The following is a 16,216-nucleotide window of genomic DNA, read 5'->3' as shown; positions in this document are numbered from 1 at the left end:
CTGTCTGTACATGCCTTTTTGGAGCATGGTACAGCAAGTACCTATCCTCTCATGTCCTGAAATCAGTCCTCACACCTCTCAAAAGGTCCAAACTCAGAGGAAGGGAGGGCACACATGCGCCCTTCCCCAGAGGCATCAAGGTCACAACTGTGTGTGATGTCTAATATAATGCCTTCTCAGAGGATGCGTCAAGAAAGCAAGGAACAAGGGATTAGGAAAAGAAAAGCTTACCCACAAAACCCTTACTCTTAAAAGTAGGAAACAAATCTCCAGAGACGCAGCACCCTGCAGCCTGAGCTCACAAGCCTGACACTGGTCCGTGTTTCAGATGGGTCTGACCCCCTCCTGCCTTCACTCTCCTCCAGCTCTTATTCATGCCAACCACAAACTCATGCCGTCTTTGCTCCTTGGCCTTCTCTGCTCCACTGCTCTCGCTCAGAAGGACAATCCTGTCCCGAGGGAAAAGGCACTGCCAAGTGCCCGGACTGCTCTCGTCCCTCTCCAGCCACCGGCACATGGCAGCACCACCCACACCCGGGGCAGTCCCACCAGCAATCCTCATCCTGCTGGCACACACAATGCCTGCCGCCGCTGCTGAACTGATGCACCTATACAGTATAATCTCACCTGGGGGAAACATTAATTATTTTTTTTTAGCTGGAAGGATGGAAGCCCTACCAATGCATGGAAAGCAGAACTCCTCAAGGTGTCGGAGCAACTGCATACTTTTAATAAAAGAGAATACAATAATTGAGATGTATATGAGAAGAAATTTGTAAATACTACCGACCAAACTTCAGATCAATAGATGTTTTACATATCAGAGTAAAGATATAAACTCCAGTGCCAGCTTAAGCTTTTAATCATTTCACTTGTTGATTCATTCGCCTTTTATGTAATCTGATCTATTGGTCTGGTTCTCCAACATAAACACCATTATTGCAGCAAATGTCACCATTTTAATTTGTAACCAGTGTACCAGGCGCATCTCATAAAATATTATTTTAATCCCTTAAAAGGAGAAGGGGAATTTTTCATGAATTAATTGGACAGTCTTGCACATTAAATATAGTAATAAATGTCTTGCAATGCAGGTGAAATTTAAAATATAAATAAACGTTATTGACTATAGGATTGTGAAAATCCTGATATTTATGTTTAGTTAGTACACAAGTCTGCTGGAGAAAGAAAACAACTAGCGTCTCCTTGGCCCCAACATCCCTCCTGCACTACTACAAGGCTGAAGGAACCACACAACTGCATGAAAGAGAGGGCAAGGAAACAAAACCAGCACCTGTCCCAAAAGCAAGTCAGCAGAGCCATGGGTCTGCAGAGACAGTGCCCAGGGGCTCACTCACCTGGAGCCTACCACTGAGTCTTAAGGCTCCCAGCTGGGTCCTCCCTGTAATTAATCCTCCCTAATTCGGCTCCTTACATGGGATGAATCCTTGCCTATCTCATCCCTTCATGCTAGGGAGCCGAGGCAACTCACTTAGACCAAATGCCTACTTTTCTGTGCCTGAAGTGACACAGATACCATTCCTGCTCTGTCCTCCACCACTTGGAGCCTTTCTTAGCAGGAAGGCCAGCTGTACACCCCAACGGCTTCTGTAAAGACATCATTAACAAAAACCTAAAGCATTCACATCATGCAAAACATTGCAAGTACACAGTAAGTGGCACAATCTGAATTCACGTTAGTACTTCAAATATTCAGAGCAGATAAAACAAGAACAAAAACAATTTCAGATAAAGCAAGGAGTTCTGTTAACTCTAGCAACTATTTAAAACCTTCCTCGCAAACTTGCTTTTTGCTCACAGGGGAGCCATACAAATTACTCATACATATATCACACACCAAAACTTCTGAGGTTAAAGTAGACGCTTTTGGATTAACAAGGGCCTTCCCGACAGCTGGGCTTTACACTAATCTTTATCATGTGCCTAAAAAGCCCATCAGCAGTGTACTGCCCAAAGGGTCAGCAGAAGTCACTCCACTCAGAACCCCTCCTGGAGACCCCAGACACCTTTCTCCATCTCTCTTCAGCCACGGGGACTGCCCCAGCTCTGTGCAACCCCCCTGCGGCTGGCTGGGCAGCCAGAGGCTATGGTGGGTGGCACAGGTGTGAAGCAGACAGTAAGGCTGAATGCGAGCACGCTCGCCTTTATGAGCTGAGTCAAGACCTGTTCTCTTCAGCACTAAAATCATCCTAGTATTGGAATAATGATTTCCTCTGTAAAAGCGAACAATGCTGCAAATTAATATTGTTAGTAGGTATTTGAATATACACGGAGAGACATTTCTCTACTATAAAATCACAGTGAAGACCTTCATTTACAGAGTATTCAGTTAATCATCTAACAGGACTGATTCATCTGTTTGTCACAGCCATGAAAAATACTTCAAATACAGAAAGATGTACAGCTTTGTTTTTACAAGTAAATAGATGAACTATTGTTTGCATGAACTTGCAGTCTAACATAGCCTCCTATGGAAAGATGGAAAGTCAAGATTATTTTTTTTTTGGGGGGGGGGGGGGGGGGAAGGTTGCTAACGTCACTTTTAAATGTGCACATGGGCATAAGACTATTAAAATGAGACTGAACAGTAAAGCAACTTTTAATTTATTCCCTCCAAAACACCATTGTAAATAAGAAAATATTTTGTACAAGTTTACAGTTACATTTTCAGACATGAGGAAAAAAAACCAAAATTGCCAATGAAAGTTCTTTCCAATATCCTGTTATATTCAGTATAAATGTAAGTTTATCAGACATGCAAACCATTTCCTGCCAAAAAAAAAGCTGAAGAAAAATTCAGAAATAAATGAGCTAAACTCATCTACCAATTTGTGTAGAAAAGCATACCTCCAGTGTTTTGAACTACAAATATGTATCTATTATTTACATATTTACGATATGAACCGTAATTCAATCTCCTAAAACCTGTTTTGATGTGTAGATCCTATGCTATAACGTAATAAAGCAATTGAATTGACCATACTCTTAGCAAGAGGTTCAGCTTTTCAATAAACAAAATGCCCTTTCCTAAAACCCTTTACAAGCAAGCTGTTAATTTGTAGCTGCAGAATTCCACTCTGATGACTACAGAATGCACTTGAAGTTACTGTTTTGCAGTAATACAGCAACGCAACCAATTTCAAAGCAAATCCAGTCAAACAATTAATGTTTACATCATCTTAAACTTCAAAACATAATTAGTGATCTTTCTAGTTACCTAAAACAGTTGGTTAGTGCTGCCCTTCACTGGTTCGTAATGGTATACCACAAATCAGAACTAATGGTTACCTGACAAAAGCATGGCTCAGCCATATGAAAACTGAGTTTTCCCTACTTCTGTCTCTAGGAGTTCCACACTCCTATCAAATGAACACCCAAAAATGCCTCTTCATAATCCAGGTTTTCAAGCAGTAAATGTTTTTATATACATATTTCTCCTTTTCTTTGGGAGGGGTAACAATTTCAAATACCACCTCTGCCCATTGTTCTTGTGTTTTTATCCCATGTCAGAACACTACTGTAATTCATCCCTGAATGTTAAATTATGCTTTTCCTCCATGAAAGAAATTAATCAAAAAAGAGCAATGAAAATCATCCCTGGAGCATTTCTACTCTAATATTAAAATATTGGACTGATTAAAAGTGATGCTAACATTCACATTTGTATAAGAATATATCTAGGATTGGGTAAATTACTGGTTGTTTTCAACATGTGCCTTTTGCCCTGATGAGGGAACAGAATATAGCTGGTTCTTTAACACAGCAAATACAATTGTCATTGCACCCAAACACTGAGCTCCATTTGGGAAATGAATTTGGAGCGACTGGCTCTTTCAGCTAGCTATCGCATACATACTACAAGAGCCACACATCTTTTAAAAGCTTGGTTTGAGAAAGAAAGGTGTTTAGGATAGCATTAACAGCTAGAACATATCTGATGACAAATGATGAATTACTGTTAATTACTATGTGTATTATATGTAGCAACACCAACCTTAGACGCATAATTCAGATGAGAGCAGTGTTAAGTTCTCTACGCAAGTGTAAGAAGCAGTCCCTGACTCCAAGACCTGGCAAGTCTATCTGCTAAAGAAAAACGATGCAAATGAAATATTTTCAAAAATATAGAATTAAAAGATGGAACCCCCATTTCAAAAACAGTTTCAGTATTTTTGAACAAATAATCTATTCCTTTTTATAATATATTATGCTTATTATTATGTTTTAAAAGTGGCTGAAGCTTGCATTGGTGCTGGCCATTTTTAGAGAACATTAAATCCTTAAAAGCCTTTTTGAAAATGCAAAAAAAGCCCCGACTTTGCTGCGCATATTTTTGATCAATTGCATTGACAGCTGTACGGTCACCCTCGCGGGTAAGTAGGCCTCCTCAGGACTCAGCTCAGCTGCGGTGACGTAAGCCTCTGTGAAGCTCTATGTGCCTGTGGGTTTCCACCAGAATGACCTCCCAAGCAGGTGAACTGATCAGAGGGAAATTCAGAAAATGGGGAATTTTGAAAACTTTCCTCCAAAGCACCTCAGACAATATAATTCAGGGAGTTTGTCCTGGTAAAAATGTCTGTGTCAGCCCGGTTACTCTGAACCCAGCCTTATTAGGGCACCCTCTTTTCATTTGATTAATAGGTGTAAGCCCATGAATAGCAGCTGGATTTTTACGATCTTTGCTTTCTGCAGAGCCCAAAATGAGAGTGTGAAAATGCTCCACATACATCTCTTTCCTCTTATTTCATGAGAGAATATTCAGGTTTACCTTTTCTGGAACATCTGACCTATTTCTGAGGACCCTCATATTATCCACACTGCTAACCACAGCCAACGAACCAAGTAGCTAAACCTTCAACAACAATGAGAGTTATCTAAAGAGGGAGTTATCAATTGGTTGGAACAGTATAAATAAAAGCAGAAGAAAATACAGAAACTATGAAGTCTGTACAAAACAGATCGATAAACATCTCGCATTTTGCTACTCCTCTGGTGTTAGCCTATCACTACCTTTCCCCAAAAGTCAGCTCAGCCTCCTCTGGAAAGACAGTTATTTCCAGTGCAGTTTAGCAAGCCACAGTTACATGTGGCTTCACTGATGATGAGACAAATTACATCCCACCTTGTACCAGACATCAGTGTTAGCATATGATGCAGTTTGTTACGCAGGGTTCATGAGCACAGCTACAGCTTTCAGCCCAGCAGCTGCTGCTGGCTGTGCCAGCACAGTAAGGAAGAGCAGTCCTGCTGTAACTGAGAGCGGCCGCGCTGCTGGCTGCCAGGTGGGACGGCCATTAAGAGCAATACAACCCAAAGACTTTGTCAGGAGGTTTCTCAGCTACTGCTGGTTTCTACGAAATGATGAAACCTACAAATACTGGGCTCTGAAGGGAGGAATCAATAGGTGAGACAAGGGTGTACCTAGATCTGCTACCCTGCACCGCGCTGCTATCTTGTTCTGCACCACGTAGAGTCATTCTCTGTCCAACCGCAGGACTGACGTTGACCCCAAGGAGGTCATTTCCTTCTTTCCACTGTAGAGGTGAGGAATGATGCTCTCATATCTCATGTTCCCTTCCCTCCGTTGCTAGGATTTTCCACATTCCTGTCTATATTTTGCTTTGGATACAGCTGCAAAGATTTTAATATTAGCCACTTCCCTTTTTTTTAATAATTATCACCTATTTTTCTTTTAAAGAAAATGTGTGAATTATTTGTTATTATCAAAGGAAAACATTTAGTTTAATAACCTATCTCTTCACAAAACAAATCACCAGTGACTGAAAATAGAATGTATTGGTACCACTTTGTGAAAGTCATTTACAGCACAGAAAGACCACTTTGGCAGACACATTTATGTCTATACAAGATTAGATTTTGCATTTACTATGGGCATGTGGCATATTATTAATTATTAACACCAAAAATAAATGTTTACGTTTGCAGAAAAACAAGCTGCTAAATTCTGAAAAAATATTGTCAAGGATTTACACATTGTGTCATGTGTGTTATGTAAATGGAAACAGCAGAGATTCAGTATTTATTATTAGAACAAAACATTTTTCATCCTGCAAGCGGAAATCCAGGCTGTAATTCACATGCATCTCTGAATCAACAAGTCTGATACTTAAGAATAACCCTTTGTATATCAAATAACTGACTTTGCCTTCTCACCAAGGGCACACCTCATGGAACTTCTTTGTCCCCATTCCCTGGGGAACTGCATGGGTACTAAAAAAATGCTTCTCCCAGAATCCCTGAAATGGTTCGTTCTCTATCCTAGACCTGGGGAATGAGTAATGGGGTACCACACCCTGCCAGCAGGAAACAATCCCGGCCAAACGAAAAACCCTGCTGATGAGGTGGCCTCCCTCCCAGATTTCATACATACCAAATTTCAAGATTGCAGACCAAGATGTCCTGTTCAGAGAAACCCTGAAATATGACTGGGAAAGATCTCCTTACCCTCTGAGGAGAAAAAGTCATTATCAAGCCATATGGAAATGGAGGCAGGAGTAGGATGTCAGACTCGCGTATCTCTTTATGTAGTGTGCATCAGTGCAACATCATACTCCCAGCTGGCCACCCAGATTACCTTCATCAGGGGCTCAGGGCCTTTGAGCACGCTGCATGCCTCCAGCTTTTCTGTCCAAACTCCCCAGCGCTACTAGCCGGGTCCGCTCTGAGCAGAGCGCCGTGATGGAAGCCCTGGTCTAGACAAGGCACTTGTAGCTGCCAGCATTTTTCTGTTCTGCCATCCATCCTGCTCAGAGAAAACCTCTTGCAAACTGTACTGTGATGGAGGTTTCCGAGCAAGAGGTGACATTTTTTTCAGTAGCCTCCCTGTCCCCTGCCCCTGAGCTGTGTTGAAGCTCAAGCAGTGGCAAAACGCTGCTTGGGGATGCCTGCGTTTTTGCTGCTTCACTGAACAGTCGGGATTTGTCCCCCTGCCTGCAAAAATGCAGAAACCTTTTGATTTTGTCATTTATCTCAATCCAGTTTTCCAATCATTCTGCTGGAAATGACACTGCTGGAGGCACTAAAGGTGCAAGTCCAGACCAACATTCAAATGCTCACCAACCACTTGACTTTACAGGAGGTTAAACTACTGTGGGCAAAGCAGCAATAAAGTGGACAGATGAGCTCTGCCTCTGGGAGGGTTTGCTGTTTCTTGGCTATTTCTACCCCCGTCTCAGCTCAGCAGGGGGAGGCAGGGGCAAATTAGCGCTACTCCTGCTCCTGCTCCTGCCTCCCACACCTTTTGCCTGCTGCTTCATAAAACCTCTTTCAGCTGGTGGCAAAAGAGGTCAGCAATGCATATGTAGCGTGCCAGAGGAGCAGAGCAGCACAGCGCAGATGCACAGTGGCACCGAGCTGCTCTCCGCACAGCGTGACCTTCCCTGCTGCTGCTCAGCCCTGAGCACCTGCACCCTACCAGGATCAGCCTCTTGGTTTTGATGTCAGGCCTCAGCCCCTGCACCACGTCACATTTGCATTTTCAGGCCTCAGATACTGCTAGGCTGAAATGCTGGATGTTGGGTAGGGAAGCGCCCGGAGCCTCTGGATGCATTTCCAGGGACACCTGCAACTTCAGGCAAAGCCGGGCACCCTGCTACTGCCCAGTGCAGCGAGCCTCTGCTGCGGGGAAATGCATTAATAGAATAATTCTGCTGTATCATTAGAGGTCAACTTGGACTACAGCAGGTAATAAAAGATTCATAATAGCACATGAGAGGATGCGCTAAATATCCAAACCGCAGTTTGAAATCATGCAAAGCTTGATTAGATTTAGGACTTGGTTAAAAATTTGCATTTCAGCTAGTGTCTCACAGAAAAGTTTGCAAGCACTGATACCACTTTTGTACCAGCAATTTATGCTGATTCCAGTAGAAATTACGTCTTGTAGCAAGGAGTATCCTAACAGGCATAGGCGCTCTCATGCTCAGGTCAGTAACCAAAAATTAATCCCTTCCCTGATTCCGTTCGGGGCCAATACCAGCTGTTACTGAGAAGACATAAGAAACATTGCTGGAAGCACTTTCAAGATAACACGTTCCTAGTGTTGCAACTTTCAAACCTTTGGTATTCAACAACTGGGTAAATCTTAAGTTGTAGCCACAGTAGTCTGTACGTTTTTAAGATACTCCATTCAAACTTTGTTCAATCTTATTTGCTGTCTAAATATCAAATCTGCTTTAGGAATCCTGCTAAAATCCAGTCTCAAGGTGCTGTGGCAGCAAGTTCCCCAGTATATTTACATGTGAACAATCATTACTCACTACTAAAGGAGCTGTCAGAAATTCAATACAGGCATTCACGTGCCATATTTTCAGTTTGATTATAAAGGCATCATCCCTTCCCCATTTTACTCCATCTTACAACTCTAACAAGAACAAAAACAACACAGGCAAGTCTCCCCTAGCTGCCGAATTCCATCTGCTTTTCCATCCTTGCAACAGCCTTTGACAAAGAATTTAAATCAGATTCCTTTTTTCTGATGAGCTTAAAATTTGGCTGTGAAGTTTGGCCACATTCTCTGACTGGATTTGCTTTTTGGCCACATTTTTACCAGTACAGCACATCTAATCTCAGAACTGGTGACACTGCACTCAAACCAGCTGCTCCAGCTTTGATACAGAGGAGGCTAATATCATTATTGGAAGAATTTAGTGATGTTTGACATATCAAATGGCTTGGTCCTGCTTTTAATCTTTGTGGTCAGCCAGTCCCACCAGCCAAGCGATGGTCTCAGCAGACAGGCCAAAGTCTCGGTGCAGAGAATGGAAAACTTCCAACAGACCTGTATGTTAGGTTCAGGACACATCACCTGGGCAGCACAAGGTGCAGAGCAAGTGCATACAGCACACTGAGCTCTGCTCTCCACCAAGAGCACCACTGCCACTGGCATTATTGTGACATGAAGAGCTGTGCTCTCCACACATGGAAAGGAGGCTTCCTCTCCCAATTCAAGTCTAAAGCAAGAGAGCCCTCCCAAAACGTTCACCTTGCAGCATCTGCAAACAGCCAATCCAGACCTGCCCAGAGCCAGCCAAAGCCACTAAGCCTGGAGCACCTCCGAGGCAGAGGCCCACAACAGCTGTCGGGGACAGCAGGGCTGGTCCATCACGGGGCTTGGCTCGGTGCATACAGTGTCTTGCACTGTGCCATACAGCCAACCGTCTTGTAATTAGGCAGAAAACCCATTTCTTCCAACTGCAGTAAAACCCTGCCCCTCTCCTTTACAACAGGTCCTATGGAGCCTCGATACCTGACACACGTTCAGTTCAAGCAGAAAGAGGAAATTACTTATTTTTGTCTTCTTTTGTATCAGCTCAGCGACAATTTCCCTGCACCGGGAGGCTGCAGACAGACCAAGAACTGCTTTGGGGGCTGAAAACCCCCAAAGCCAAGTTTTCCCACTCCTTTGATCGTTCCCGGCTTTCCCACACAAATGGATTTTCCACGTACGTGGTACCCGCACCAACACAGCCGCAGAGATGCCAGAGAAGGAAAGAGTGAAGCAACACCCCTGCGCAGTGGGCAAAAGCCGGGAGGAACTAGAAGGCACCTTTTTTTACTGTGCTGGTTTAGCTGGCCGTAAGTGAAAGAAGTAAAACGTCCTTCTCAATGGTTCCTGCCAGTTATTTACATGACCTACCAAATTCCACCACCCAAATGGAGAACAAGTCAGTCTCTTACCCTACCGGGCACTCACTGCCCCATTCCAGCCGGTTACTTTCTGGCACTGCAAAATACCAAACCTTGTCAGCTGAATGCAATGGCACTGTTGCCTGCATAAACGCATTTAATGGCTCTTACCATGCAAAACACACAAACAAACGATAACAGAGCTCCTGAGTGTTCACAATACAGCGAGGGTCTGACTGCCCAGAGCTGGCACCTGGAATCGGTCAAATCCAGTAATCAGGTAGCTGCCAGGAGTAAGTGCAATTCCTACACGGGACCCCACGGATCGTTGTTAGTTTCCGATACCATTCTATAGCCTCAAGAAGCCTGAAGGGGAGAACTGTGTGCATCTCCCGTTTAAACGACAGCAGCGGGTGCAGGAGGGGCCCAGGCAGGCAGAGCAGAACACGGGGCCGGAGTTTTCGGCTCCTTCTGGGGCCCGGGAGGACCGGCCCGAGCCAGTGCAGCACCGCGGCACCACCGACACCCCCACCCCGTGCCGGCGGCGCCCGGCGTGCGGGCAGAGGCCGGACCGGGCGCGCCCAGCCGCTGCGCGGGGACCCTCCGGCGAGGCAGGCGGGTCGCTGCCCTGTGCCCAGCCCCAGCGCCGCTGCGGCGGGGCGCTCGGCTCGGCCCGCCCGGCTCCGGGCTCGGGCAGCAGGAGCACTGGCGGCGATCCCCGGCCGTGCGCTATCGGGCGGGAGCCGAAATAAAAAAGGAAAAAGGAGCGAGCGGCCACGGACCCGGCGCTGCCCGGCTGGGCGGCTCCCGTCCCCGCCGGGGCTGCGGACGGGCGGCAGGGCAGCGGGGCCCTCCCGCGGGGCAGGCGGCGCCGGTGGGGGCGGCGGGGCGGGGAGCGCGGCGGCGGGGGGGGGGGGCGGGCGCGGCGGCGGCGGCGGCGCTAGGGCCGCGCGTCGCGCGGGCCCGGAGGTGGGGTAGCTGCCGCCGCCCCGCTCGCCGGCAGTCGCGGGGAGGTCGCGCCGAAGTAAGGAGGTGCCGCCGCCCGAAGTTCAGCCGCGCCGCCGGAGACCCCCGCGCCGCAGCCCCGGCCGGGGTCGCGCTCCGCCCGCCGCTCGCCCCGCGCCCCATGCTTCGGCCGCCGGCGCCCCGCGCGGGGACGCCCCCGCCCTAGAGCAGCGGTGGCGGGCGGGGAGCCCCGGCGGGCAGCACCTGCGCGGCGCCCGCGGCGATGACCTGCGCGCACCGCCCGCCGCCCCGCCGAGCGCCGGAGGAGAGCGCCCGCCCGCCCGCCCGCCCCGCCGCGCGCCGCCCGCCGCCCGCGCGCCGCCAAACTTCGACGCCGCCAAGTGCCTAGGGCCAGCGGCGGCCCCGCGCCCGCCCCGCCGGGACCCCGCGCCCCGCCGGCAACTTTCCCGGGGGGAAGCGTCCCCCCCGCCCGCCCCGCGGCTCCTCATGCCGCCGCCGAGGGAACCCCAGCGCGTCCCGGCGCCGCGGCGGCTCCGCGCCGCCCCGCGGTGAGGCGAGGGCGAGCCCGCGCCCGCGCGGTGAGTACCGCCCGCGCGCCCCTCCGCGCGCCCCGGGGCGGGATGGGGCCGGGGGTCCGCGCCGCGCGGCGGGGTCGGGCCGGGCGCGTGCCGGCGCGCGGGTGCGGGTCCGTCCCCCCCGCGGGGCCGCGGGCCCAGGGCGGATCGGCGCGGGCCGCGCGCCCCCTGCCGCCGGCGCGGAGCGGAGCGCGACGGGGGCCGGGGCGGGGCGGGGCGGGGCGGTACCTGCGCGGCTGCCTCCTCCGCGGGAGCCGGAGCTCGGCCCGGGCCGCGACGGGCTCTGAAGGGGCGCGGCCGCGGCGCGAGGGCGGTGGGTGAGCCCCGGGGCGCGCGGAGCCCTGAGGGAGGGGCCGGCGCCCCCGGCTCCCGCGCGCTGCGCGGGTTTTCCCGCGCGGGGGCCGAGGAGGAGCCCCGGTCCCGCTGGGCGGGAGGCGGGGGCGGCCCCGCGGGCCGAGGAGCGGCGGGCAGGTCGCCGGTGCTCGACCCGCAGAGAGCTCCCTCCCTCGCATCGGAAGCCGCGGCGGCTCGCGCGCTGCCACACGCACACGCGGAGCCCCGGAGCAGCCCCGCGCGGCGCCGGGCAGCGCGGCCCCGGCAGGAGCGGTGCCTTTGTGCGTGCGCGGGGCTGGCCTCTGCTGCATGCGCTTTTATTGTTCTGCAATCAACTTTTGCTTATTCCGGATCTGGTGGGCCAGCAGCCAGCCTCGCTCCTGCGGAGATGTTAGCGGAGGCAGTGCGTGAAGCAAGCGGCGGAGATGCTTTCAAAGAGGGAATAAATCCCCGTCTTGCCTGAGGACAATGCGGTTGAACGGGAGCGGCTGTGGCCTGGGCAGCCCGTCGAAGGGAAGGAAACCACAGTAGAACTTTCCCTCGCTTGTTTCTTTGGTGTGTGGGGTTTTTGTTTGGGTTTGGCTTTTTATTTGGAAAACAATAAAGGTTGATTTCTGGCATATTTTTTGGAGCTTTAAAGGATGTTTACCAGAGAGTTTCCAGCAGTTAGTGGCAATATTCTCTTGGAGTCACGGACTTTGCCATCAACCCTCGGCCCTGTGACACTGATAAGAAGTGGCACCAACTTTCTAGCTACGTATGTAAAATCTGGCAATAGCACAGAACAAACTCAGGGTCCGGTAGGCGTTCAGTTTCGTTCAGTTTCAAGGTTAAGAGCTTACCCTTAGCAAGTCATTAGCTCACTCCAGGACCTGAGAGCTTGGTAGCCTGGATACACTGCCCGAGGAGCACCCTCGTTAGGGGTGAGAAATAATGACCAAAAAAACCTGCAACTGCCCCGAATGCCAACTTAAATTCTGAGAGGGAAAGACTTGCAGAACAGATTGATGCTAGTTACAGAGATACTGAAGGCAATAAGCCACGATTATAAAGATTCTAGAGGATAAACTTACAGCAGTTACATACGAATGCTCTAAAATTTAAATACCTGAAGTGCTTTTACTCTATATGCTGGTGGCTCATGATACCCAGCAAAGTAATGGCAGCGGTAGCGTGAGGTGGCACTCAGCAAAGAATGATTTGCAAAAAAACCAGAAATATAGTAACTATAGTGCTGAATTACAATTTTTTGGTAGTAGAACACTGTATTTTATTTTCTTCAGCCAATAGGTATTGATATTTTTAATTCCTCCTGAGGCAAAGAAATCTTTTTCTGCTAAATAGTTAAATAAGCTGGATAGAAATAGAACCTAAACTTACTTTGGAGCAGCATTTGAGTCCAAAGGCACCACAGCAATTGTTTGGAATATACTGTATTTCATAGAAGTAGTAGCAGAAAGTGCGTATTAAATTGTCAAATACAGGTTCCCTTCTTGTTTGCATAGATGAATAATTTTGCATTTATAAAAGGGGGTGGGTTGTGGGGGTTTTTTTTAAAAATATCGGAGCGTTATACGTACCAGGTTGTAAGTCATCTATGTTTAGCAAGATATAAAACACTTGGGTTTTATTAAATGTGGGTTTGCGAGTATGAGGATTAGTTCTGCTTTACAGAATACACTATTATTTTGTATGTTCTAAACTGCCTTTAAATAATACCTGGAAGGGACACAAAGGATCTTTCTAGCTGGGTTTGATCAGACACATTCATCTGCTGAAGCTGTTAGGGATGCAAACTTAAAACATGTTCCGTTTGGAAGAAACTGTTCAGCAGATGCCGGTGTTGGGAGGTGACAGCCAGCGCTCCTTGCCATACTTCATGATTTTAGCCGGTTCTCCTCAGGCTGCCTTGCATTACAACAGCTGGTTTGGGCTCTCATTCTTACTTGTGTGCAGTGGTGGTGTACGCTTTACCAAACGCATGGTCTGGTGAGAGAAGCGATCACTTTTTATTTTATTACCTTCTGTGTACCTGCTGTTTGCCAAAGAGAGAGGCCGGGAGCCTGCCCGTACGGTTTGCACAGCGACTCCCGGCAGGGAGCTCGTGTCGGGCATCCAGCTGACGTGGTTTGTGCAGGGGAATTATTTGGGAAAGGGGGTGGATTTTCACAGTGATGGAAGGAGGCAGAGGAGGAGTGTTTGCTAACAACCCCTGACAAGATCTGAAGTTCTCCACCAGCACCGATTCTGCTGAGATGCATTTTAGCTCATTTGTGAAGGGGGTATCTGCTTAGGCTGCAGACTTAAAATGCTGCGTGAGGTATGACTTACCCACCCGGAGAGGGATGCGTGAGCTCAGAGCCACCTTCACAGCTGAATGTAGGCTGGGGTTCAGCTGAGCTGTGTGCCCTTCTTCTCAGATGGCTGTAACATACTCACTGTGGCCTGAACACCCGGCACTTTGCAGACGGAGCAGTGCTCTGGGGGAAGGCAGAGACAGCTGAAGTGGCCTTCGCTACCGTTGTCTGCCGGTGTTTTCCATATTGCAGGGGCTATGGCACATGGGAACGAACATTCAAGGCCCAAAACGTCCTGCAGTTCGTATCGTTGTTGCCCACAAAGGAGATGTCCAGGAGGCTTTGCATACATTAGCTAATGACCTTCCAGTAGTTCGCCGTTCCCTCATCCTCAGTCATCAGGGATGCTGCTCCTTCTTTGCCACCCTCATGGGCCCCCAGCACCCAGGGTGTGCAGCTAGCAGAGCACCACGGTGTGCAGGGGATCAGGGCACCAGACATTAGTTACTCCTGATTTGTTAAATTGCTTTTTTGTTAAGTCAAATACACAGGCGTTACTGGGGACAAAAAAAACATGGCTCTGTGTTGCCCACAGCTAGAGGCATAGCGCTACACAACTGGTACAGCTGTAAACTTCAGAAATGCTATTCTGAATGGTTTTTGACAGAGTAATTCAAATGGATATGTCCTTAGTTGTAGAGCACCAAAATGTGGAATGCATATAATGCGTGACTCTGCAGGAATAAATATAAGCAAGAGAAATCGTATAGCTCTGTCAGAAAAACCCCAGCAGTGCTCAGCACATGATCCTTAATGTGCCTTGGTCAATATCTTTCTCTGTATCAATGGAAGCTCATTAAAAGAAAATATTGCAGACTAACTGAGCCATGCCATATTAGTTCTTGCCAAAGCTTGACATTTTTAATACATTAATAATATGTCTGTAATGTAATGGAAAACTATTAATCAGAACTGGTTATATGCCAGAAATTTAAGCTATAATTGGCTGCTTCTTGTCAGGAATGTCTGCTGTACACTGCTACAGCTGCCTAATGCTCAGATGTCTTGCACTCCTCTGCACTTTTTCCTTGTCACTGCACTAAATTCGATCGATGTTATAGTCTATAATTCTGTGTAACGACCATCATTATGACTCGGGCTTACTTTAATGAGAATTCGTTATATGGGAAGTATTTTAGCACAGTGTGTTAAGGTAGTGGCGTGCTCCACATTACTTCAGTTCTATCCAGTCCTGTTTATTAGTGCATCTGAGTCTTAGCCATTATAAGAGGTTATGGGTAGCTGAAGAGCTAGCAAGGAAAGTATTAAAGAAAAAAAAATCTAATTTTGCCTAAATATACAGTCTTGCAGTCTAAGAATAATTAAACTCAGTAACTTCTTATTGCTACACAGAAACATGATATTTACCTACTGTTTATTCCAGCTATGACCAAGTCTTCTCCAGTACAGAGTATGTTTTGATTTGTCACAATATTAAAATAATTTGGCTCCTTTTTTAGCAGTTTCCCTTTTGCGTAATGACTGTTCGAAGCTATGGGGTTTTGGAGGTGGTTTTTTCCCCCTGCAAAATAGTAAAATACATTAGAAAGGACTAGAGGGAAAGAGTATGAGGTGTCTTTAGAATGATGTGGGAAGTGTTCCCTGAATTACTGAATTCCAAAATAATAAGTAAACATTCCCACTGAAAACCAAAACAACAAAAAAAGTAAAGTCACTACAAAAACAGTGGTACTACACAGTGCGCTTAAAAAGGTATAGTTTTAATTCGGTCTGAAATACTTCTGCTTTTGTGTCAAATTCAGATTTGAAGCTTAAATCTATCTGAACTAATTGAGAATTGTTATTGCAGGAAAAATTATATATTCTCTGCATATTCTGATAAAATATATGAGTTGTATGGTAACACTTGATAAAATGAATATAATGGAAAATTGCATTTACGTCCATACGGCAATTATTGTAAATTACTTTGCTATGGAAACACAATTCAACCATCTGTTGGCATTTCGTAGTGTCTGTAGTTTAGTTCAGTTTAAGATGAAGCATTATTTAAATATAGGGAGGCCGTTTGCAAATAGCTTTGAAGATAAGTTTTGGAAACGCGTATTAACGAAGTGACGTGCTGAGGAGCTCACCGGGTCACAAACCGCTGCCTATGGGTTTGGGGTATAGGAGGGTTCGTGACACTGGGCGTAATTTAAAACCGGGAACAAGCAAAGTGGGCTGCAGTAAGCGGTGTCTTAAGGTTGTTTCTTGACATCTGTCTGACGGGTCTGCTTAGGTTTTAGCATTCAGACAAAAAGAGCATGGAGGTGCTGCGGCAGCTGCCTGAAATCCTCCTCCTGCAGAGAGCCC

General features: G+C 47.7%; 1 protein-coding gene across 5 annotated transcripts in view; it reads left to right on the top strand.

Moving 5' to 3' along the window:
• Positions 1 to 10,587: 10,587 nt before the first annotated feature.
• NTNG1 (netrin G1) overlaps positions 10,588 to 16,216 on the top strand; it is a 158,793-nt gene continuing 153,164 nt past the window's right edge. For 2 of the 5 annotated variants that reach the window (XM_055815087.1, XM_055815086.1), the window contains exon 1: positions 10,588 to 11,213. The gene's annotated coding sequence lies outside the window, so the exon portion shown is untranslated. Of the gene's footprint in view, positions 12,099 to 16,216 lie in introns of all 5 variants that reach the window. The other 3 variants (XM_027786492.2, XM_055815089.1, XM_013298992.3) reach the window with 3 other exon arrangements.

This window comes from Falco peregrinus, chromosome 10, assembly GCF_023634155.1.
Source record: "Falco peregrinus isolate bFalPer1 chromosome 10, bFalPer1.pri, whole genome shotgun sequence".
Lineage (NCBI taxonomy): Eukaryota > Metazoa > Chordata > Aves > Falconiformes > Falconidae > Falco > Falco peregrinus.
The sequence above is the reverse complement of the archived record's forward strand: the minus strand, read 5'-3'. Positions and strand labels throughout refer to the sequence as shown.